This window comes from Paroedura picta, chromosome 3 (assembly GCF_049243985.1).
Source record: "Paroedura picta isolate Pp20150507F chromosome 3, Ppicta_v3.0, whole genome shotgun sequence".
In the NCBI taxonomy this organism is placed as follows: Eukaryota; Metazoa; Chordata; class Lepidosauria; order Squamata; family Gekkonidae; genus Paroedura; species Paroedura picta.
In genome coordinates this window covers 76,383,716-76,409,770 of record NC_135371.1, presented here as the reverse complement: position 1 = coordinate 76,409,770, position 26,055 = coordinate 76,383,716, and the positions used below count along the sequence as shown (strand labels likewise).

Here is a 26,055-nt window from a genome sequence, read left to right as displayed (position 1 = left end):
ATGTGTTGCCTAAGGTTGCCAGTGCAGATGGACTGAGAGGTGGTTAGAGTTGAACCCGTGGGAGTGAAAGCTTAATTCTTCTCTCCCCCACCCTCAGTCACACGAGTGGCCCAAGGTTACCTAGGGAGATTCCTGATGTAGTAGCCTTCTCCAGATGGTATGTTATATTGTTCATGCAAACCGGGAGCCCACAAGCTGTCCTTATTGGGCAGCTTGTGGGTTGTCCACCCCACCCCCAACACTCAGTGTGTGCTGTCACCATATGGTTTGAATGGAGTAAGGTGTGGATTTTCCATGCAGTACATCTGCTTTTGCAAACTAGAACTCATTCTCCTAGGTTCTGATTGGTATAAATAAGACTGTATCTATATTTTAAAAATCCATATGAAAGCTATACCTGTACACATGATGGGTTGTTGTGTGAATCATGCTCCCCAAATGTGTTACTGATAAGCTACTTCTCTGTGTACCAATGTAGTATCTGCAGGGGCTTAGTGGGGTTTGAAATTCCAGAGCTCCTGGTTCTAATTCAGGGGTAGTCAAACTGTGGTCCTCCAGATGTCCATGGACTACAATTCCCATGAGCCCTGCTGGCAGGGGCTCATGGGAATTGTAGTCCATGGACATCTGGAGGGCCGCAGTTTGACTACTCCTGTCTTTACGGCATGTCACTGGATCATCCGTGTTTCCATGTCTTGGACAGGATTTGTTCTGGTTCTTATTATTCCATTAATAACAGAGCAAGGTTTATAACAGGAGGAAGCAAGGTGGAGTTCCATGCATTCATTTTTCTTGGAAGAAAAAAAGGCAACGTCCTTTAAAAATACGATGGAAGAATATGGTGATATTGAAATTGGCAAGCACTAGTCTAGACTATTTGAGATTTGGAGGTTTTACTAGATGTCTTGTTAGAATCATAGAGTTGGAAGGAGTCATCTAGTCTAACCCCCTTCTCAATGCAGGATCATTGTTTATACTTAAAGGCTCCTGTCTTTTTCCTAAACTCATATGTAGATATATCCTTGTCAATTTGCCACTGTTTCATTCAACAGACTTGAACCTAAACAGCATGAAATGTAATTCTCAGCTAAGCTTATTTATTGGAAGGTGCTCATAGTTCAGGTCATCTTACATTTGATGACTACAATTCCAGGTCTGTGCATGTTTAATTTGGGAGTAAATCCCTTTGAAATTATTGGGATTTACGTCAAAGCAGTATTCGTATCAGGTTGGTTAAGCTGTAAGTTTTATTACCTAGAAGCAGGTCTGTAGTTACACAAAATTACTGGTCATACTTTCCATAATATTTTTTTAAGCACCCAAGGCACTTGACATACTTTTTTTTCCAAGAAGGAAATATCCAGACACCTGGCTGTTGTAGTGTTCAGTATGGCATTACTTTTTGTCTCTTCATGGCAGTGAATGAAGCATCGCTGTTTTGTCAATACACACAAATGTAAAGTTACTTCTGAAAGAAAAGAGCACCGATTCTTAACAATATGTACAATAAATATTATTTCCGCTGGTTTGTCAGTAACAAACCTGGTTTATCTTCATCTGTGCATTCTATATTTGGGTCTTTATTCTGGTCATCTCATGCCTATGGTCATCTTTGTTCATCTGTTTTCATACTTCTTAGAACGTTTCACTTCTGTAGAGCCTACAATTACTAGGTACTGCCCATAAAGAACACAAGATTTACTCCAGTCTAACAGTCAAAAGATCTGTTAGGAAAAGGAGAGAAAGAATAGGTAAGTCTTCAACAAGAACTTTGCAGGGTCTCAAATGTTTACATGACCTGTTAATTGATTCTTTTAACTGGAGAAGCCAGAGTTTGAACCTTGGACTTTCTGCAAACCAAGTAGATGCTGAAACTTCTTTGATGATGTAACTTATATCTGGAGTAGATTTCAAATTTTATTAAAGTTCTTTGTTAAGAAAATGGTGCAGGATATGTTGCAATAATTGATACTCCAGTGGCAGATGAACATACTAGAAAACTAAATATGAGAATGATCAATGTTTTTGGAAGCGTCCATTGTAATAAATACTTATTTGCCGCTGTCCTACTCAACCAGTATGTAGAGTATGTATTGGTATCTGTGGACATTTAGAATTATGAGAAACCAGAAGCTTCTAACATGCTCCAGAACCACCTGTCCTAAAAAGTTTTCATAATTGTTAGTGGTATCTTTTTTCCCCCAGCTGTGTTAATTGAGTATATTTCACTATGCCTGCTACATGCTAGTATGTCAGCAAAGGAGTGTTAACCAAGGACTGTAAAACTCTTGTTACCAAAAGAGCTATAAAACGTGGTGGTGCTTATTGCAGATTAGTTTATTACTGAAAGCTTTGGCAAAATAGTCAGATCATAGAACTTATAAATTTATTAAATGTTTTCATCTCTCCTCATGAGGAAAAATAGTGCTGCTAAACTGACTGATTTTCTAAACTATGTAACAGTATTTATTTATATTTATATCTTTAGACATAAGCCAACCCATTTCAAACATTCTCAGGACAGCTCACATCACTTTGACAACAGTCTGACAACTAAGTTTTAAAAATTCATCATCTAAAATTTTATCTACTAACGGTCAGAACCCGCTCCATTAAACTTCCCCTATAACACCTAGCAATGAAGTCAGTGGAATGCGAATTATCAACTAGGCATAGGATGGCGGGAGTAGGAATCTGGCTGGGGGGCCATTCAGGTGGTATGGTGATTATGGTTATGCGCTTCAGCCGCTGAAGCAGCCAGCACCATGGCAAAGGAAGGGCAGTGCTGGCATGCCCGAGCTGTGTGCCGGTGACAGGTTGTGCACCACTACTGGCACCTGGCCTCCCCGCCCCCACGCCATGGTGCTGGCTACTTTGGGCTGGAACGGCCCCTTCTTGTCCTCAACCAAATGCCTGGTGGAAGAGCACCATTTTGCAGGCCCGCAGGAATTTAGAAGAAGAAGAGTTGGTTCTTATATGCCGCTTTTCCCTACCCGAAGGAGGCTCAAAGCGGCTTACAGTCGCCTTCCCATTCCTCTCCCCACAACAGACACCCTGTGGGGTGGGTGAGGCTGAGAGCCCTGATATCACTGCTCAGTCAGAACAATTTTATCAGTGCCGTGGCGAGCCCAAGGTCACCCAGCTGGATGCATGTGGGGGAGCGCAGAATCGAACCTGGCATGCCAGATTAGAAGTCCGCACTCTTAACCACTACACCAAACTATTTGGGAAGCTCTGATGGATAAGTTGAAGGACTGCAATTCTGATGGATAAGTTGAAGGACTGCAATCTGGATTTTCAGATCGTTAGGTGGATAGGGAATTGGTTAGAGAACCGCACTCAAAGAGTTGTTGTCAATGGTGTTTCATCAGACTGGAGAGAGGTGAGTAGCGGGGTACCTCAGGGTTCGGTGCTCGGCCCGGTACTTTTTAACATATTTATTAATGATCTAGATGAGGGGGTGGAGGGACTACTCATCAAGTTTGCAGATGACACCAAATTGGGAGGACTGGCAAATACTCCGGAAGATAGAGACAGAGTTCAACGAGATCTGAACACAATGGAAAAATGGGCAAATGAGAACAAGATGCAATTTAATAAAGATAAGTGTAAAGTTCTGCATCTGGGTCAGAAAAATGAAAAGCATGCCTACTGGATGGGGGATACGCTTCTAGGTAGCACTGTGTGTGAACGAGACCTTGGGGTACTTGTGGATTGTAAACTAAACATGAGCAGGCAGTGTGATGCAGCGGTAAAAAAGGCAAATGCCATTTTGGGCTGAATCAACAGAGCCATCACATCAAAATCACAAGATGTCATAGTCCCATTGTATACGGCACTGGTCAGACCACACCTGGAGTACTGTGTGCAGTTCTGGAGGCCTCACTTCAAGAAGGACATCGATAAAATTGAAAGGGTACAGAGGAGAGCGACGAAGATGATCTGGGGCCAAGGGACCAAGCCCTATGAAGATAGGTTGAGGGACTTGGGAATGTTCAGCCTGGAGAAAAGGAGGTTGAGAGGGGACATGATAGCCCTCTTTAAGTATTTGAAAGGTTGTCACTTGGAGGAGGGCAGGATGCTGTTTCTGCTGGCTGCAGAGGAAAGGGCACGCAGTAATGGGTTTAAACTTCAAGTACAACGATATAGGCTAGATATCAGGAAAAAGTTTTTCTCAGTCAGAGTAGTTCAGCAGTGGAATGGGCTGCCTAAGGAGGTGGTGAGCTCCCCCTCACTGGCAGTCTTCAAGCAAAGGTTGGATACACACTTTTCTTGGATGCTTTAGGATGCTTAGGGCTAATCCTGTGTTGAGCAGGGGTTTGGACTAGATGGCCTGTACGGCCCCTTCCAACTCTATGATTCTATGATTCTACGATAATATTTGCCAGATGTTTGGAAGCGGTGACTGGATGGTTCAGGCAGAGTTGTTTGAAACTCAACCCCTCCAAGACAGAGGTCATATGGCTGGGTAGAAGAGGGCAGGATCAGGAAGCACATCTCCCATGCCTCGACAGACTGCAATTAACACCTGCATCATTTGCCAGGAATTTGGGGGGGGGGGACCTTTGATGCCCCCTTGTCTATGGAGGCTCACGTCATGAAAGTAGCCTGGATGGTGTTTTTCCACCTGTGGCATCAAATTCTATGATTCTCTGTGAGGGCCTGCATTTCTGCTAGCAGCTCATTCCACCAGGCTGGAGCCAGGGAAGAAAAGGCTCTGACACTGGTCAAGGCAAAGCGCACCTCTGAGGCCTGGCAACCAGCAAGTTGATAATTTGATGGGAGGTGTATTCAGAGAGGTGGGTCTGTCAGCAACTTAAATCTCAATTAAAAAAAAATTCCTATATTACACATTTACTATTAACAAAAATTCAGTTGTATTTGTTGCTGCAGTACAGATTTGTTTGGCCTTTGCAGTGTGTAGGAACAATACTGATTCATTTTGGTTGTTGTTATAACACTTGATAATAATAAAACTGCAAATGCGTTTTCAGTAATGTCCTAGAACCATTAAAAAAAAAATTCCAGTCTGCTAGATATGTTAACATTTTCAGTAGATTTATTGTTTATTGACGGTTTTATATATTGTTCTTTGTTCCTATGTAAACTGCCCTGAGCCTTCAGGGAGGGCGGTATATAAATATAATAAAATAAATAAATAAATACATTTCTACCAGCAAGGTTAGGCAATATCCTTGTTTTTAAATTATTAATATCTGGCATGGATTAAAGATTACACAATGGGCGCTCAAATCAAATTACAATGTTTTGGTACTACCGCAAGCATTGGTATTGGTTTGGGATCATTTCGTCTGTGCATCTGTCCTCCCTCTGCATTTTTACAGTTGTGGAGTCAGTTTATTTTCTTCCACACATACTTTATAATCTGAATTTTCATGGGAGGGAATTGCCACCACTGGGGATGCCACAGCATTCCCCACCCCCTTTAAAATTTTGTGTATGCACAGATCCTGAAGATGCAACTCAAATACTTTGGCCGCCTCATGAGAAAGAAGAGCCTAATGCTGGGAGCGATTGAGGGCAAAAGAAGAAGGGAACGACAGAGAATGAGGTGGCTGGATGGAGTTACTGAAGCAGTAGGTGCCAGGTTAAGTGGACTTTGGGGAATGGTAGAGGACAGGAAGGCCTGGAGGATCATTGTCCATGGGGTTGCGATGGGTCGGACACGACTTTGCAACTAACAATAAAAACATTGAATTTATTTATATTTATATATTGCTGCTCTCAAATGTCTCGCGGCAGTTTACAAGATCAGTAAAATACAATAAAATCCCCTAAAATATCCCTTAAAATGCAATAGAATAAATGATAACGTAACAAGATGGCGGACAATAAAAATCAACCCCTCCCGCATTCAACATGGGTCTCTCTTTACCTGGGAGTGAGGAACCTACCTGGTCTTAACCTAGAGATCCTCGGATGGCAACACCAGGTACTGCTCTGGCCTCAACCATATGCCTGGCGGAAGAGCTCTGTCTTGCAGGCCCTGTGGAAAGCTGACAACTCTGACAGGGCCCTTAGCTCTTCCAGGAGCTCATTCCACCAGGCAGGGACCAGGGCTGAAAAAGCTATGGCCCGGGCTAAGGCGAGGCGTATATCCTGGGGGCCCGGGACAACCAGTAAATTCATACCCTCAGAGCGGAGAGCCCTGTGGGGGACATTAGCAGATAAGCGGTCTCGAAGATAGGTAGGACCCGGGCAGTGTAAAACCTTAAAGGATAAGACCAAAACCTTAAACTTGATCTGGAAGCAGACTGGTAATCACGGGCTGGATATGGGCCCTCCACAGTGTTCCATTGAGGACCCTTGCAGCTGCATTTTTTACCAGCTGCAATTTCTGGGTGGAAAACCAAGGGTAGGCCCATGTAGACCAAGTTACAGTAGTCTAGTCTGGAAGTGACTGTTGCATGGATCACTGTTGCCAAGTGTTCAGAGGGCAGGTAGGGTGCAAGTAGCCGCGCTTGGCGCAGATGCAAAAACACTGTCTGGGCTACGAATTTCAAGGCTACATGTAGACACTTACAAACTTTGTTCAGGGTCACCTACCTCAATATTTTATGTAGGATATTTCTGTATTATCTCTTCACAGGCCTGCTGGAGATTGTTTACAATTAAAATAATGATAACTGGGGGTTATTGGAGGTCAAATGAAACAAAACAGTACTTCTGATAGAGGGAGTAAGACAAATCTCCCTCAACAATGGACCATTAAAATAAACCTTGGGACAATGATCAACGCTTTAAAAAAAGGCCTATTAATAAAACAGACCCTGGAGCATAAGCAGGCCATTTTAAAAAGGCAGATTTTACCCATGTCTACAAAAATTAATTTGTTGAACAAAGTATGGACCTTGTTGATTTGGTACTTGAAAATATTGTTTGGCAATATGGCCTTTATCCTGAATTTCAAGTATAAGAATGCTCAGTGATCTATCATTGCCCTAGCTTTCACTACTAAATTTTAGAATATCCAATGAAATTTTCATTATAGGTATAAAAAATGTTCCACAACGGTAAACATTAGATACCCTGCAGATGCATTACCACAGTATTTTATTGTGCCTGGAGATAAAGTTATGCCAGAAGTTTACTTGAAGTAAGAGTTTTATGATTAAAAAGACTTTGGGGAACTTTTCCCGTCAGATCCAGGACAGTTAAGAGCGGCAGACTTTAATCTGCAGAACTGGGCTTGATACCCTGTTCCTCTACATGACGCCTGCGTGGAGATCTTGGAACAGTCACAGTCCTCTCAGAAATTCTCTTACCCCATATACCTCACAAGGTGCTTGTTGTAGGAAGAGGAAGGGAAAGCGATTGTAAGTCATGTTGAGAAAAGAGGGGTATAAAAACCAATTCTTTTTCCTGTCTAGGTAACTAGAAAAAATGTTTAAGAAAACACATTTACTTTTTTGAAGCCGGGGTAGCTGCATCTGTGGGTTTCCTTGTTGATGTTTGCCTTGACCTATTCCAAAGTAAAGCAGATTCCGGTTATAAAAAATACAACTTTGATTGGCAGCTTAGGAAATTAGTTGGATTGCATGACTACAGAATGTAGTGTAGTGGTTCTCAATCTTCCTAATGCTATGACCCTTTAATACAGTTCCTCCTGTTGTGGTGACCCCAACCATAAAATTATACAAGTGTTCTTTCACAGAAACTAAACCGAAACTGACCAATGGTGTGAAGATCCATTGTTCATGATTGTATATAAATTGTTTCCCCCCCGGGGTTGTCAGTTCAGTTCTGACTCTTATACCACCATGTCTATCTCGCTCTTTTCCGCTGCTCCAGCCAGAAGGCTGTTGTGTGGATGAAATGGAAGAGGAGCAATGTCGGCCACTTTGGGACCACTTTAGAGAGAAGGGTTGCTTGCCCTGTTGCGACCCCTGTGAAAGGGTTGTTTGACCCCCAAAGGGGTCCCGACCCCCAAGTTGAGAACCACTGATGTAGTGCCATTGTTGCTACTTCAAACACCTACTTAGATACTGAACCTACATCAGAGTAGCATAATGTAAGAGCTGTGCTGGATCACATTAACCGTTCATCTAGTTCAGCATCCTGTTTCACGGAATGGCTAACTAGTTGCACTGAAGGGCCAACAAACAGGGGCAAGGTACATAGGCCAAGGTCTTCCTAGATGTTACTTCTAGAAGCCAACTGTACCTTGAGCCATCACTATCTCCCCTGGAAGTAGATGCCATAATGGAGTTATTTTTAAGTAAAGATAAAAATGTGTTGATTTTGTCTGTTTTGTACTTGTTTCCCATCAACTTAATTCAGTGCCTTGGACAGGCCACGCCCATTCTCTGCCCACCCAGCCTGGCCAAGGGCAATCTGGCAGCACCATTGTAAACTGACAGGGAAGGCCCAGGAGGAGGAGGGAGGGCGAAACGAATACTCCATTTCCGTCTCAGGCTTCCTTCACGCAGGATGTGGGGCGAGCTCTGGAGACATTTGGTGGAAAGGATGCACCGAGCTGGAGTCACTTGGTCAAAGGGCGACTGGTCAGTTTCACAAGCATCCTTCCTTCCCCTTGGTCAGTCTCGGGGATTGTGATGCGGGGACTTCCGTGTTAATTTCAAGAAAGAAAGAATGGTAAAAAATGTTCTGCTTTTGCAGCTAAATCCAGTTGGGTGGGCGAGGGGCTTTAGACTACTAATTTTACTTTTGTGTTTTCCAAGAACTATAAGGTGAAATGCATTGGGAGTTGTGTGAAATAAGTATAAAAGAATTACTGAAACTGAAGAGAGACGACTACCGTATATAAGTCTAATTCAGATATTTTATTGCCATATTGGTTTCCCAGTGCATCTGTATTATTCTATATTTGTTTCTTCACTGGAACCCACCCCTCCCAGTTCATTATTATTGGTCACAGAATAGAAACTTTGGAACTTGTTTATCTCCCTCTATTTTTGTCTCAATTTAAATGTTTTAAATGTGTTGATGTTTTGATTGGAAAAGTGACACAGAAATTGTGTAAAATAAATTTCCTTGAAGATATTTAAAAGACCATTTGTTTTTAGCAGTCAAATATTATATTTATTTTTATTTATGTATGTTCACATTTCTATAACACCGCTTCCAGCAAGCTTGTGGAATAATTCACTGGTGATAACTAACACTTCTACTAGATTTAATTGAGTGTTGTGATATGTTTTCTGTTACATACTAGCTCACACATTACCATCCTTTTCTTTAATGAGCTACTTAAGGTTAATAAAAAATATCCAGAGCTATTCCCACCCATGGTGCATGTTAAATTTTGCTGTATCCTAAAAACTACATGATGTACAAGCTGCTGTCCAGCAGCTCTCAAACAGACCACTGGGCTAATTGAGTAGTGGAGAAAGAAGTCTCACACTAATTGTTAATGATGCATCTTGACATTTGTTGATTTAATTCCTCATATATGTTTCAATAGTAAAAATAATTTTCATAATTTCTGCTAATAGCAAACTTTAAATTTGTGGAAACTTTAAAAATGTGGAAAAGAAGCTATAATGCCAGGATCTAAGAAGTGCGATAGGAATAGGTCTTCTCAGATTCCTACTTAGGTTTATTCCATAGGCTGTACTCCTAGGAATTGCACTGTTCTTAGGATTGCACTGTAACTTCGGGCAAGACTCATTGTAATGGCTACTCAGTATGAAAACAGTACTTTAATTGTTGACATGTTTTAAAGTTGGGATTGTCCTTGACTCTCTCTAGTAGCTCAGCCATGGTGTTCCTATCATCTAAGTTTTGGTAAATAAATGTTATGTAGTAAATTTATGCAGTAAATTTCACCCTGACTTGGGTGGCTCAGGCTAGTTGATCACTTCAGATTCTGAGAAGCTAAGCAGGTTGGCTCTGGCTAGTGTAGATGTGCCTGAGGTTATTGTACTTGTTTTTTGTTTACATTATAACTTTCAATAGTAGTTGATGAACTCATTTTTGACTACAGTATTCAATTAAATTGAGTTTTTAAAACTAATGAAATTGGAAAGAAGGTTCAGATAGCTTTTTGTTGTGATGCCAGCCGGGGTTAATCCTATGTTTATATACTACAACACTTTGTCATAACATTAATACAGTTGCAGTTACCAGTGAAACAGGTTTATAGGATGAGGCTTTTTTTTTTAATTGCTGGATAACTCTAGCCTTTATTTTATTTAAAAGAGAGAATAATAGAAATAAGAAAGAACAAAAAATTATAGTTCCATAACAAGACAGTTCACCCTACTAACATATTTGTTAATGCCTATCTGGATAAATATTAATACATATTTACTTATTTAGTGATCTGCAAACATCTGGAGGACAATTTGGTAATCCAAATTGGATTGTTTTCCAGATGTTTGCAGATCACTCCATTATCTTCCCCAAAACAGAGGTCAGACTCTATGTTAAATATGTTAAAAAGTACCGGGCCGAACACTGAGCCCTGAGGTACCCCGCTACTCACCTCTCTCCAGTCTGATGAAACACCATTGACAACAACTCTTTGAGTGCGGTTCTCTAACCAATTCCCTATCCACTTAACTATCTGAAAATCCAGATTGAAGTCCTTCAACGTATCCATCAGAACATCATGGGGAACCGTGTCAAAAGCTTTACTAAAATCCAAGTAAATGACATCAACCGAATTTCCTCGATCCAGCAAACTTGTTACTTGGTCAAAAAAGGAAACCAGGTTGGTCTGGCAGGGCCTGTTGGAGACAAATCCATGCTGACTTCCTTGGATCACCAAATTGTCCTCCAGATGTTTGCAGATCGCTCCCTTTAATATCTGATCCATTCTCTTCCCCAGAACAGAGGTCAGACTCACTGGTCTGTAGTTTCCCGGGTCATCCTTCCTTCCTTTTTTGAAGATCGGAATAACATTTGCTCTCTTCCAGTCCTCCGGGACATCTCCAGTCCTTAAAGAGGTCCCGAAGATGATGGACAAGGGCTGTGCAAGTTCTCTGGAAAGTTCTTTTAGTACTCTCGGGTGTATTTCATCCAGACAATGGGCTTCCCTGGCCAATCTTAGCTCACTCTCAGCTTTGGCCTTTCTGATTATTGATCTACAGTGCCTAGTAACCTGTAGGTACTCTTCTTTCGAGCTCTGTCCTTCCCTCCATTTCCTGAACATTTTCCTTTTCTTTCTTAGTTCCTCTTGAAGTTCTCTGTTCATCCAAATAGGCTTCTTAGAGCTCCTGCAGTGTTTTTGTCTTTCTGGGATAGTCATGGATTGAGCATGCAATAGCTCTTGTTTGAGTAGCGCTCACCCTTCACATGTTCCCTTCCCTTCCAGCATTCTAGTCCATGGTATGACACTCATCATGTCTCTGAGTTTATTAAAGTTTGCCCTACGAAAATCAAACATCTGAGTCTGGCTACAAGCTTCCTTGCCTCCCCATCTCAAAAGGAATTCTATGAGGACAAGGTCACTTCCCCCTAGGGTCCCCACCTCCTTCACCCCATCCACCAACTCTTGCCTGCTGGTCAGTATTAAGTCCAGTATGGCTGAACCTCTTGTGGGTTCATCTACCATTTGATAAATGAAATTGTCAGACAGGCAGGTCAGAAAGTTGTATGAGTGAGGACGCTTCGCAGAGTTTTTTTCGCAGCACACATCTGGGAAATTGAAGTCACCCATGATTACAAGGTCCTGCCGCTTGGATATTTTCCCAAGCTGCTCACAAAGTGCAGCATCCACATCCTCTCGTTGGTCAGGCGGTCAGTAGCAGACACCAACCACCACACAGTTTGTTTTCCCCTCTCATTTTCACCCAGATGCTTTCCACTGGAGAAATATTCTTCTTCACTAGAATTTCCTGACAGGTAAGCCCTTTCCTCACATACAGTGCCACTCCTCCACTCCTTCGATCTATTCTGTTTTTTCTGAACAGGTCATATCCATCCACTATTACATTCCAGTCATGAGAATCATTCCACCAAGTTTCTGTGATGTCTACTAGATCATACCTTTCCATCAGCATGAGAAGTTCCAGCTCTTCCTTCTTATTGCCCATGCTTCGGGCATTAGTATAAAGGCATCTTAATCCTTTTACTTTTGGTTCCCTATGAGCTGGCCTTCCTGGTTGGGCTGCCCTCGATCAATCTCCTTCCTTACACTCCGTATGTTGAACGTTTCCTTCCCCTTTTGGCTTCAGTTTAAAGCTCTCCTGATAAATTTCCCCAGGTTCCTGTCAAACACATTCTTCCTCAACTTCGACAAGTGCAGTCCATCAGGTGCTAGTAGGCCTTCTTCAAGAAAGCCTATCCAATGGTCCCAGAAACCAAATCCCTCCTGCCGGCACCAACTACGCAGCCACTGATTCACCTCCATTATCTTCCTCTCCCAACGCATTCCTTTTCCCTTGACAGGCAAGATTGAAGAGAATACCACTTGTGCCCCCATTTGCTTGAGCTTCCTCCCTAAGTCTTGATAGTCTGTTTTAATAAGAGCGATGGTATTCACAGACATGTCATTCTTTCCCACGTTGACCATCACAAATGGGTGGCGATCCATAGATTTGAGGAGTTTGGGCAGCTGTTCTGAAATGTCATTATTTTTTCGCCCCTGGGAAGCAACACACCTCTTGGGTTAGGGGGTCGGGCCCAGCCACATGACAATCCATTCCTCTTAGTAAGGAGTCGCCAATTACCAGTACTCTCCTTTTTTTTTCTCAACAGCATTTCCTTCTATCCCCGTGGCCTCTTCCCTTTGTCTTAGACTTTGTTTTGGGACCTCTTCCCTCGTTGACACTTGCACCTCCTCTGCAAGGGCCTGAAAGCTATTCTGGAACTCCAAAGGCCCCGAGAAATGTCTCGCTCTACGCCTTTGAGTCTTTCTAACTGTCTTCAGAGGCTCTGTAATGAGGTCGATCCCCTTGTCCTCTTCAGGACTGGTTGTATCCTCTTTATTCAGAGCTGTACAGCTCCTGTCTATGAATTCCTCCCCGTTCTTAATTTCTGTCAGAGTAATAATCCTCTCTTCTATGGCCCTAATCCTTTCTCCAAAAGTCTTACCAGCTTACACTTGGGGCAGATGTAGTCCATCTTGTCTTCAGGGAGGAAGGCAATCATGTCACACTCATTGCGGATGATGAGATGAGTGTCCTGGAGGTCCATCATACCTTCTAGGCAGTTCAACTACTAGGAAAATATAGTCTACAGATTCTAATTGCTAGGCTAAGAGCCCATTGGCTCGCGCCTCTGGCGAGGAGCAGCCCTTTTTAATCCTCCCAGCAATCACCTCACTCAACACCACAATAGCCTTACCTGGTCATCAGCAGCAGTTCTCCACGTGCTTCCAGCTGTCTGAGCGCTGCCTCTGGCAAGGAGCAGCCCTTTTTAATCCTCCCAGCAATCACCCAGCAATCACCTCACTCAGCACCACAATAGCCTCACCTGGTCAGCAGCAGCAACTCTCCCCAGCAGGTCTCTCCACATGCTCCCAGATGTCTCAGATAAAGACTGCTAATTACTAAGGTCAATACTGCTAATCACAGAGAGACTTCCTCTTAGGGTTGCCAGCTTCCATTTAGTAGATAAAATCTTGGTGCTCTGCCACAACTTACCCCAACTGCTGGTATCGAAAGGGAACTAGAGGCCCCTTGGCTGTCTATGGAGGGAGTATTTGATGGCTTCTGATTGCTCATGCTGACTGAAATGGATAGGCTGCTAGCCTCAGTAAGGCCAGCCACGTGCCTAGTATATCCCTGCCCCTCATTGCTCTTTAAAATCAGTGATGAAAGGATAGGAGGATCTCTCCAGGAGATTATCAACCTCTCCCTTTCAACAGGAGAATTCTTGAAGGGGCTGAAAGAGGTATTGGTCCACCCACTGCTCCCAAAAAATCTTTGGATTCACAAAACCCAGCCAACTACTGCCCTGTCTTGCACTTGCCATTTCTGTGCAGCCCAATTGCTAGTATAGCTAGAGGAAGCTTCAGTCCTGGATCCATCCCATTCTGGCTTCTGATATCGTGGAATTGGTGCTAATCACCCTGCTAGATGACCTCTGGAGACAACTGGACCCATGCAGGCCGATACTGCTCACGAAGGCAAATCTCATGCCAGAATTCAACCTGCAATGGCTGATCTCCTTTCTCCGGTATCACAGACAGAGGGTAGCTATTGGGGAGATGTAATCACATTGTTGTCATCTCCATTGTGGGGTGCAACAAGGTGTAATTCTCTCCCCAACTCATTAACATCTTTATGTAGCACCTTGCCCAGCTGCTCTGGGGGTTTGGGTGATATCAATATGCAGACGACACCCAGCGCTACCTCCTTATGGATGGCCACCTGGAGACACACCCCCAACGACTTTGCTAGATGCTTGGAAGCAGTGACAGGATGGCTCAAGCAGAGTCACCTGAAACTCAACCATTCAAAGACTGCGGTACTGTGTCTTATAGAGATATAAGTAAAGACCAAGTGAGAAAGCAATCTGTTACCTATCCAATCTGTTGTTACCTCAGTCAGAAATGTGATTCATGAGGCCTCCTTATCTATGGAGGTGCAAGCCTCAAAAATAGCAAGGCTGGCATTTCAACACCTATGCAGAGCCAAACAGGGCTTTCTCCTTGAGCCCCGAACACCTGACCACAGTTATCCATGTGATGGTCACCTCTAGATTGGATTTCTGTAACTAGCTCTAATGGAGCCTGCCCTTATCCTTGCTGCAGAAACTGCAACTGGTCCAGAATGCAGTGGCCAGGGTTCTTACAGGTACACTCTGGAGAGCACACATTCAACCTGTGGTCCACCAGCTGTATTGGCTCCCAGTTGATTTCCAGATCAAGTTTAATCAAGATGAACATTCAGGGTCTGGGTCCTGTTTATCTGAGAGACCATCGCTTATCTATACCCCCCCCCCCAAAGAATACCAACCAGTTGGTGGTTCTTGGCCCCAAGGAAATACGTCTGGCCTCAATCAGGGCCAGGACATTTTCTATCCCGGCCCCTACCTGGTGGAATGTACTCCTGGAGCACTTCTGGGCCCTACTCCACAGGACCTATAAAACAGAGCTCTTTTATCAGACATTGGTTGGGGTCAAAATTAACATTACCTCAGGCTTTCTCAACCTCTTTACAATTGAGAAACCCCTGAAACATTAATCAGGCTTCATGAAATTCCAGAAGTGTTACAGCCATACAGAATATGGTTAGGAAGCATAGCCGTGTATACACCCACCCTCTCTAAGCCCATTGTTGGCCATTTTTTGGGGGGGGCTGATTAGCGTGACAATATATTTGTCTAGCCTGGAGGATCATTGTACATGGGGTCACGATGGGTCGGACATGACTTCGCACCTAGCAACAACAACAACATATTTGTCTAACAATTCTTCAAAATATATAAAAATAAATTAGCTCCCACTCATTTGGGAAATCCTTTTAGGGCTGTCAAGAAACCTCAGGGTTTCATGAAACCCTGGTTGAGAAAGCCTGATCTACCTCCTTACTTATCTATGGCCCCACTTATTTCATCTGTCCGTTTATCTATCTATGCATCCTCAGACCATCCTGACGTATTTGGAATGACGTCAGTAGCTACTGTGGAGAAACCGTTGCTGTTAATTTTTAGGAAAGAACTCAAAGGTTGAGCTGTAAAGCAAACTAAAAATTAAAATGAATATTTATGAAAGTGCACTAATATGATGTTAAAAACAATGTAAAAACTATACAGATCTAACTGCATGAACAGAACAAATATGTTTCGACCCTCATGGGTCTTCCTCAGTGGTCAATATTATTATACAACTAGTATCAGAGCCCATTTTAAAAATGGGCTTTGAAAGGGGCGTCAGGCAGGAGGGTGTGAGAGGGTGGCCATGGCTCCCTTTGGCCTGCAAAGCAGGCTACAGGGAGTGGAAAGCCACCCCCCCTGCTGGTGGTGACAGGGTTTTGCAACCCACCGGGAGGCTGCAAACTCTACTCCCCCCAGCTCCCTCCCAGCAGGAGTGTACATGTGGGCCTCAAAGCCCTGTAGCTGCCTCTCTCCTCGTGGGTGACAATGGAGGCCACAGCTACAGGCTTCTAGCAGGCAATTCTGAAGTTTAGCTGGGTTGTCAAGGGAAATCCTCAAAAAATGAATGTAAAAAACATATTAGACTGAGCAAATATTTAAAAAAGGAAAGTCTAATATATTTTGTATGTTTGCTGTTCAAAAACATGTGGTGACTTACTGTTTGGTGTATCCCCAACAAATCTGTACACCGCCCGTGGCGCCGCGGGCGCCACGGACTAAATAAAACAGTAAGGGGTTCTGGGGCGGGATGTGTCCGGGATGAGGAAGGGTCCGGATTGGACCCTTCCTCATGACAGACAACCGGAGGGACCAAACGGCAGGCGCGAAGCGCCTGCCGATTGGTCCCTCCGATTCCCAGCCCCAGCAACTGCGAGCCGCGCTCAGCGCGGCTCGCAGTTGCTCCCGGCCTGACGTGGTGAGAGGCGCGAAGCGTCTCTCACCGCGTCAGGCCGGCCCCAAGGAAGCCCCCGCCGCAAACACAACACAAGACTCCAGCCGCCGAGAAGCTGCAGAAAAAAAAGAAACACCCCCGGAGGAGCCTTTCGCCGCTAGCGCGACGAGAGGCAGCAGAAAAAAAAACCCCTGTAGGAGCTCCAAGCCGCCGCGCCGACGAGAGGCAGCAGAAAAAAAAAAACCCTGCAGGAGCCTTTCACAGCTCCAAGCAGCAGAAAAAAAAAACCCTGTAGGAGCTCCAAGCCGGCACGCCCACGAGAGCTAGCAGAAAAAAAAAACCCTGCAGGAGCCTTTCACAGCTCCAAGCAGCAGAAAAAAAAACCCTGTAGGAGCCTTTCGCAGATCCAAGCAGCAGAAAAAAAAAACCCTGTAGGAGCCTTTCGCAGATCCAAGCAGCAGAAAACAAAACCCTGAAGGAGCCTTTCCCAGCTCCAAGCAGCAGAAAAAAAAACCCTGTAGGAGCCTTTCGCAGATCCAAGCAGCAGAAAACAAAACCCTGAAGGAGCCTTTCCCAGCTCCAAGCAGCAGGAAAAAAAACCCCTGTAGGAGCTCCAAGCCGGCACGCCCACGAGAGCTAGCAGAAAAAAAAAACCCTGCAGGAGCCTTTCACAGCTCCAAGCAGCAGAAAAAAAAACCCTGTAGGAGCCTTTCGCAGATCCAAGCAGCAGAAAACAAAACCCTGAAGGAGCCTTTCCCAGCTCCAAGCAGCAGAAAACAAAACCCTGAAGGAGCCTTTCCCAGCTCCAAGCAGCAGGAAAAAAAACCCCTGTAGGAGCTCCAAGCCGGCACGCCCACGAGAGCTAGCAGAAAAAAAAAACCCTGCAGGAGCCTTTCACAGCTCCAAGCAGCAGAAAAAAAAACCCTGTAGGAGCCTTTCGCAGATCCAAGCAGCAGAAAACAAAACCCTGTAGGAGCCTTTCCCAGCTCCAAGCAGCAGAAAAAAAAAACCCTGTAGGAGCCTTTCACAGCTCCACGCAGCAGAAAAAAAAGCACCTCCTGGTGTCCCCTGGGTCCTAGCGCCCATTGCATTCCTGCTTGCAATGGGCTTTCTTGCTAGTACTTCTATAATGTTTCTTTTTGGAACCCACCTTCTAACATACCATTCAGTGACTGAATGGTTTGAGCAGAGTTGCCTGAAACTCAACCCCTCCTGTGGCTGGGAGGCAGAGGGCAGGACCAGGCAGCGCGCTTACTCACCCTGGCAGCAGCGCAACTTACTACCCAGGCCAGGAATTTGGGGGTGACCATCGATACCTCCCTGACTATGGAGGCTCAGGTCAAGAGAGTAGCAGGTCAGGCGTTTTTCTATCTTCGCCAGGCCCGACTACTAGCGCCCTACCTGTCCCCTGACCACTTGGCCACAGTGATCCATGCGACAGTCACCTCCAGAATAGATTTCTGTAACTTGCTCTACGCCGGCTTACCCTTGTCTCTGATCCGGAAACTCCAGCTAGTGTAAAACGCAGCTGCTCGGGTCCTCACTGGTACAACTTGGAGGGCCCATATCCAGCCTGTGCTGAGGCAGCTGCATTGGTTGCCAATTGCTGCCCGGATCAGGTTCAAGGTTCTGGTTTTGACCTTTAAGGCTATACGCGGGTTGGGACTCACATACCTGAGGGACCGCCTACCGCCCTATATCCCCCGCAGGGCTTTACGCTCAGTGGGGGAGAATCTCCTGATCGTTCCTGGCCCTAGAGAAGTGCGCCTGGCCTCGACCAGGGCCAGGGCCTTTTTGGTCTTGGCCCCTACCTGGTGGAATGAGTTCCCGGGTGAGCTGCGGGCCCTGCAGGATTTACCAACTTTCCGCAGGGCCTGCAAGACAGAGCTGCCAGGTTTTTGGTTGAGGCCCGGGTCAGCGAATGAGTGCCAGCATTCCCCCCCCCCGGACCTAGTAAGTTAGATCTCCTCCCCACCCTCCCTGCCGCTCTGATAGCAGGGGATAGGAATAATGAGAGCTTCTGCCATGTTGGAATTGTTTTTAAAGTCTTTTAATGGGTATTTTAATGGGGATAGGACTGTTGTGACCCGCCACGAGCCTACAGGGAGTGGCGGGAAATAAATCTAATCAATAATAATAATACATAATGTCTAGGACCACCACTCTGTAAAGAGAAAGATAAGTCTACTGTTCAAAAATCAAAAGGTAAAAATGCCCATTTTCAAACGGGATATCTCCATACATACCTCAGCTGTTGTATTATTCTGCATGGAGAGTGAATTGTGTGTGTGTGAGAAAAAAGCTTTGTAATTGCAATCGGGGGGAGACTTTTATGTCAACCTGTGAGGCTGATGCAATCCAGCTGTTATTTTTAGTCAGTTCGATATGTACTTTTAAACTTAAATTTTATTGGTTTTTAATTTGTATTTATATATCACTTTGTACACTGCCCTGAGCCAGCTCACTAGGAGGGCAGTTTAGAAATCTAATAAATAAATAAAGCAAATAAAAGTAAAAGTAAACCTCTTCCCTCATCTGTTACTCTCCAAGACATTCTGTTGCACTGATAAGAGAAAACTGATAGTTGTGGGTTTCTGGACATTTCCCTTTCTTGCCTGCCCTCTCTCAGTGCAAATGTATAAACAGGTCTCCTATCTTCAGCATATGATTCATTGGCATGTTGCAAACTACTATGTGTTTACATGTGGAATTCTCTAGCAGTATTTCCTCTTTTCAGTGCTTTGCTCAGCCAAAGGTTAGAACCTTGTTTCTGTGATGGTACTGACACTCTCGTGTATGACTCTGCAGTGTACCTTAGAGGTATATAAGCAAAAATATGAGGATATAAAGTTATGTCTTGACAAATACAAGGTACTTAGAAATGTATTTGTGTTGCGTATTATTTTTAGCTGTCATTTATTGTAAATTCCCCTTGGTGATTCAAGGTAGAAGTGCAAAACTTGCCTAGGTCTGAATATCTGGTAAGAAGAATTCCAGAAAATCTGAGGTAGGAAATAGTGTAGCTCATCTTTTTCCTATATTTATTGCCATCTTTTACTGGAAATAAATGTAATTGATTTATGTGGAATTTATTTTCAAGCAAAATTGCTTGGAAGTAAAAAAGAAAAAAAAACATGTTCAGGGGCTTGACCCCAGTTTTTGAAAATTAAAATGTTTTTGTGCCACCATTCCCAACTGGCCAGGGAGTTCTAAAGATTTGGTGTCACAACCAAGAAAGCCTGTGAGAAAGGTATTATTGTGGGGGTCTGTTATAGACTGCCAAGCCAGTCAGAGGACTTCATAGCATCATAGAATAATGGTATTGGGACCTAATGGGTCATCTAGTCTAACCCCCCGAACTATGGAGGACACTCACAACCCTATCGCTCATCTACTGTAACCTGCCATCCCCTTAAGACATCACAGAATCAGCCTCTCTGTCAGATAGCTATCCAATCTCTGTTTAAAAATTTCCAAAGATGGAGAAGCCACCACCTCCCGAGGAAGCCTGTTCCACCGAGAAACCGCTCTAACTGTCAGGAACTTCTTCCTGATGTTTAGACGGAATTACTTTTGAATTAATTTAATCCCATTGGTTCTGCTCCATCCCTCTGGGGCAAGAAAGAACAAATCTACTCCAACCTCAATATGGCAGCCTTTTAAATACTTGAAGATGGTTATCAAATCCCCTCTCAGTCATCTCCTCTCCAGGCTAAACAGACCAAACTCCCCCAACCTTTCTTCATACATTTTGGTCTCCAAATGCCTCAATATCTTTGTTGCCCTTCTCTGGGCACACTCCAGTTTGTCTACATCCAAATGGGCTACCCAAAACTGAACACAGTACTCCAAGTGTGGCCGAACCAGAGCAAAGTGGTACCATCAACTCCCATGATCTGGACACGATACTCAGTTTGATACAGCCCAAAATCCCATTTGCCTTTTTAGCCACCGAGTCGCACTGTTGACTCATGTTCAGTGTGTGGTCTACTAAGATTCCTAGATCCTTTTCACACATGCTACTGTCAAGACAAGACTCTCCCAGCCTATATTGGTGTATTTGGTTTTTCCTACCTAAATGCAGAACTTTACATTTGTCCCTATTGAACTTCATTTTATTCAGTTTAGCCCACTTCTCGAGCCTATCAAGATCATCCTGTATTCTGATTCTATCTTCGGTTGTGTTTGCTACCCCTCCCAGTTTAGTATCGCCTGCAAATTTAATAAGTATCCCCTCTAAACCCTCATCCAAATCATTTATAAATATGTTGAACAACACAGGCCCCAGGATAGATCACTGGGAAACTCCACTTGTCACTCTTCTCCAAGAGGATGCTGAACCCATTGGTTACGATCTGTGAACCAGTTATCTATCTACCTGACAGAATAAGGATGCATACCACATTTTACCAACTTATGAACAAGAATATCATGTGGAACCTTATCAAACACTGTACTGAAATCCAGATAAACTATGTCCACAGCATTTTCCTGATCCAGCAAAGTAGTCACTTTCTCGAAAAAAGACATAAGGTTGGTGTGACATGATTTGTACTTGCGAAACCTGTTCTGAGTCTTAGAAATCACAGCTCTCTGTTCCAGCTGCTCAAGGACTGACTGTTTGATGATTTGTTCCAAAATTTTGCCAGCTAAAGATATCAAGCTGACAGGTTGATAGTTACCCGGATCCTCTTTTTTCCCTTTCTTGAAGATGTGGACAACATTTGCCCGCCTCCAATCATCTTGCACCTCACCTGTTCTCTAAGAAGTGTCAAAAATAATTGACAAAGGTTCAGAGATTACATCTGCAGGTTCTTTTAGTGCTTTTGGATGCAGTTCATCTGCCGCAGAAGACTTTGTTACATTTAAAGAAACTAGGTGTTTGTGGACTTATTTTTTCCACATTGAGCACTGTTTCCCTCACAAGAGAAGACTGAGGAGAAATGAGAGTTAAGCAGTTCAGCCCTCTCTTCATCATCTGTTGTAATTTCACTTTCTTGTCCTAGTAGTGGTCCTACGGTGTCCCTATTCTTTTTCTTACCTGAAAAATATATAAAGAAGCCTTTTTTGTTTAGCACTTTTTGCTAGCCTAAGCTCATATTGAGCTTTAGCTTTTTTGTTCCTACAATTATTGGTTATTTGTTTACTAGGGGCAAAGCCCGTTGTACCCAAGAATACAACGGGCGCTAGAGCTTAGCAGTGGGAAGAGGAAGGGGAGGAGTTGTCCAGGGAAAATCAGACTGGAGACTCTTCTTACGGGAAGATTACATGGCAACCAATTCCCCCCAGTTCTGCGTCATTTCCGTTCTTGGGGGAATTAGGCCACAGGCACCGAAATGCCCCACTGCCCTAATACACATGGGGTAGGCACAGTACACAGGTGTCCACCCTGTTCATTCTTCTCCATTTTTTTCTCTGTTGATAAAATGTTATGTGCCCACATGCTTCTTTCGTAGTTGCACCTTAGAACGGATTTTTGTACCCTGTTGTTTACTACCCAAAGGAGTCTCAAAGCAATTTACAAACACCTTTTCCATTTGTCTCCCCACAATAGACAACCTGTAAGGGATGTGGGGTTGTGAGAGGTCTGAGAGAACTGGGAATGGGCCGCAGTGACCCAGCAGGCCTAAGGTGTCTCAAAGCATTTTCCAATCATCTTCCCTTCCTCTCCCTCTCACCATTTACAGTTTCAGGCTGTAAATATTTATTTAGATCTTCCTGCACTTTCCAGACTCACAGGACTGATGCTGGTCTGCCTGTCTGCACCCCAGAATACAAACAGTTGCTGGTAAGGGCTGGCCATTGCCCATAGCCCAGGAGGGACAGACCTGCACCACTCCCTCCCAACTGCAGTCAAAAATGGCTCCTTTGAAAGCTGGACTCTGAGGCATTGTACGATTATGAAGTCCCATCTCCAAACCTCCAGGAATATTTCCAAACCAGGGGTAGCCAACCTCCAGGTGGAGCCTGGAGAGCTCCTGGAATTACAGCTGACCTGCAGAGTATAAAGATCAGCTCTCCAGGCAGAAAGAGCTACTTTGGACAGGGTTGTGGTAGAGAAGAAACATTTAAGGCTTTCCACACAGGTTGTTGTTGAATTGAAAGACTTGAGGCCTACTGCACAGGGTTGTTGTGCAGATGAAACAGGAGACCAAAATAATAAAAAAACAGTTTCATCTGCAGAATAATGCTGTGCAGTGGCCTCAAATCTGCAGAGAGTTGCAAAGAAGAAAGACACATGGCTTGGCTGTGTCTAAACCCCGGCCAGAGCAGTATTTTAAATGAGAAGGGGCTTTTCTGTGGCCCTGTCAGCCAGCTGTTTGGCAGAAGGGGAAAGTTCCCCACCCTCAAAAGGAAGGCCCGCAGGCTCCCCTGCATTGCTCTCTGAAGGAAAATGCCTCCCTCTCCTCAGTCAGGGCCTGCCAGAGGCTCCTTCCCAACAGGCCTGGAGGGAGGGGGGAGGGGGAGCACTCTGCAGCCTCCTGCCAGCTCTGTCAGGGTTCTGAGGCAATTTGCAGTTGGACATGACAGTTAGGACAGCCTTGGGGCGAAAAGGGCTGGCACATCCACATTCTCATCCACCCAGTTGGCAGCCCTACTGACCTCCTCTCCCTTTGGTGGTCAGGAGCAGACTGGCAGCCATTTCTCCAGATTGTCCCTGGCTGGATGGAATTTTGGTCTGTCCTGGTGAGGGGCCAATCGGAAGGCACTTTGCACCTTCTGATTGGCCCCTCCGCTTGTCAGTCCAGGGCCATGGGACCAATTGTTGCCCCTCCCCATCACGGACTCAGCCCACCCCAACACCCCTTACTGTTTTATTAAGAGGGAAAAGATACTCATACTTGGTAATAAGGCCTTCCTTCCATTTCCTAAATGACTCTTTTTTTATTCCTCTAATCATTTGACAGCTGTTTATGGAGCCACCTTGGCTTCGACCCTTTCCATCTTGAAATATATCTAAGGATTCTAGTATTCCAATTGTGAATATTATCCCACCAAGTTTCTGTGATTCCTATTAGGTCATAGCCCCCTTCCTCTATTAGGACTACTTGTTCCTCCTGCTTGTTTTCCATACTCTGTGCATTACTGTAGAGACATCGTAATCCATTCCTTGTGTGCCCCATGGTTTTGGTTTTTGAACTCCCTTGCAAGTTATTAGTTCCCTGCTTATGTGCCATTCCTTGTAGATTTGCAATCTTCTCATCTTGAGTTCTTGCCATCACACCAAGTTCTGAATTTACATCTCATTACTAAAGCTGCCTAAGGAGGTAGTGAGCTCCCCCTCAGTGACAGTCTTCAAGCAAAGGCTGGATACACACTTTTCTTGGATGCTTTGGGATGCTTAGGGCTGATCTTGCGTTGAGCAGGGGGTTGGACTAGATGGCCTGTATGGCCCCTTTGCAAGGGTTCTCCCAAAATACTTTTTCCATCCTGTGTGAGGTGTACACCATTTCCTGATAGTAGCCCCTCATATTGACATCTTAGACTAGCGATCCCCAACCTGTGGGCTGCGGACCACATGTGGTCCGTCGACTAATTGGAGGTGGGCTGCGAAGGACACCTTCCCCCCCCCGGCCCTTTACTTCATCTCCCCCCCGGCCCTTTACAACACACTTTGGGTGTCATTGTCTCCCATCACTCCCAGATGGGACTATCTCGTTGCAGAGAAACAAGCTCAGGGTTCCCATTGATTTTTCATTTTCATGAGTTAAAATTTCCATGAAAATAAAATGTTCCTTATGTTCATTGCTGTGGCATGTCTGTATCTTATTTTGAAGGGATGTTTAAACATTACCATAGCGATCAGAGAGCGTTAGGGCAGTGGTTGAGAGTAGAGGAGTAAACTACCCCCCCCACACCGGGCCTCAGTAAAATTGTCAAGCATTGAGTGGTCCCCGGTGATAAAAAGGTTGGGGACCACTGCTTTACAACACACTTCGGGTGTCATTGTCTCCCATCACTCTCAGATGGGACTATCTCGTTGCAGAGAAACAAGCTCAGGGTTCCCATTGATTTGTTATTGTCATGAGTTAAAATTTCCATGAAAATGAAATGTTTCTTGTGTTCATTGTTGTGGCGTGTCTGTATCTTATTTTGAAGGGATGTTTAAACATTACCATAGCGATCAGAGAGCGTTACAACAGTGGTTGAGTGTAGAGGAGTAAACTACCCCCCCACCGGGCTTCAGTAAAATTGTCAAGCGTTGAGTGGTCCCCAGTGATAAAAAGGTTGGGGACCACTGTCTTAGACCATAATCCTGGTCTTAATGACATCTTAGACCATGATCCTTCATATTGATATTTTAGACCATGATCCTTTGTACCCTTGGGAGCAGATCCTGCGTTGAGTAGGGGGTTGGACTAGATGGCCTGTATGGCCCCTTCGAACTCTATGATTCTATGATCAAGAAATCCAAACCCTTCCGAACGACACCAGTGACATAGCCAGTCATTTATTTGTATGATTTTTGTCTTTCTTCCTAAGCCACGACCACTTACAGGATGAAAACACAACCTGTTCTCCTAGGTCTTTTACCTTTCTTCCCAGATCCACAAAGTCTTCCTTAATATGTTCCATACTCTGCTGGGCAGTATTATTTGTTCCTACATGGATGAGAAGAAAGGGATAATGATCTGTGGGGTTGATGAGCCTTTCCAGCTGTCCTGGCACTTCCTTTATGTGTGCACCAGGTAGGCAGCAGACCTCTGAAGACAGCAAGTCTGGTCTACACACTTCGGCCTCTACACCTCTCAGCAGGGAATCCCCAATTACCAGTACCCGTTTCTTTGTACCCTTGGGAGCAGACCTAGAACTCTTACCTGTGGGAACTGGTGAAGTGTTTGCTATGCTTCATGTGGTTGTCGGGGGAGAAGACTTAGAACTCTCACCTGTAGGGGCCTGTGACTTTTTTGCTGGTCTTCGTTGGGGCTTGCTCTTCATGGGGAATTGCACATGCTCCTGTGTTCCTGAATCAACATTTTCAGGAAGATCCTGTAACTGTTTGCTGAGCATCAGTGGGTCAGACCTTCTCCTCACTCTTCTACTCCTATGTGTAACATCCTTTATTTATTACTCTCCTGTGTTAGGTGCTCCTGATTTTGATTTGATAGATTTCACTCCTCCTGCAGCATATTCAATCTTCTCTCTAATCCCCTGACTTTCTCCTCTAGCAGAGCCACTAATTTACACTTTCTGCATTTGTAAAAACTGTCCCACCAAGGTAAGTAAACATTCATTCCTCAGATGGTACATTTCACTACCTAAGATTCTTCAGTCTTCATGCCACTTTGATTAATCTGAAATGCTTTCAAACAGTCCTACACTTCACTCAATCTTTCAGCTTGATCCTCCGGCAATGAGCCTACAGACAAGAGTCCTTTAGCTCTTACCCTATGGCTCCTTGAATGCGATACTCCTAGACCAAATTACAGGATTCTCAAAGAGGGGGGATACAGTGGTCATGAGAGACTTCAGTTACCTGGATATCTCTTGGAAGATCAACTCTGCTAAAAATACAAGCTCCATTAACTTCGTAACTTGTTTTGCTGACAGCTTCATTTCCCAAAAAGTAGAGAGGGGAACCAGGGGCTCTGCTATTTTAGACTTGCTTCTCATCAGTAGGGAAGAACTGGTAG

At 44.4% G+C, this 26,055-nt stretch overlaps 1 protein-coding gene and 1 long non-coding RNA gene across 5 annotated transcripts in view; one reads left to right on the top strand and one right to left on the bottom strand.

The window, feature by feature from the left end:
• Positions 1-26,055, top strand: part of GALNT10 (polypeptide N-acetylgalactosaminyltransferase 10) — a 150,179-nt gene that overhangs the window by 3,956 nt on the left and 120,168 nt on the right. The gene's annotated exons all lie outside the window — the stretch shown is intronic.
• Positions 1,025-23,701, bottom strand: LOC143832282 (uncharacterized). Its single transcript, XR_013229180.1, has 3 exons — positions 23,024-23,701; positions 7,427-7,483; positions 1,025-1,724 (listed from the first exon to the last, which is right to left on the bottom strand). It is a non-coding gene; the product is annotated as an uncharacterized LOC143832282 (long non-coding RNA).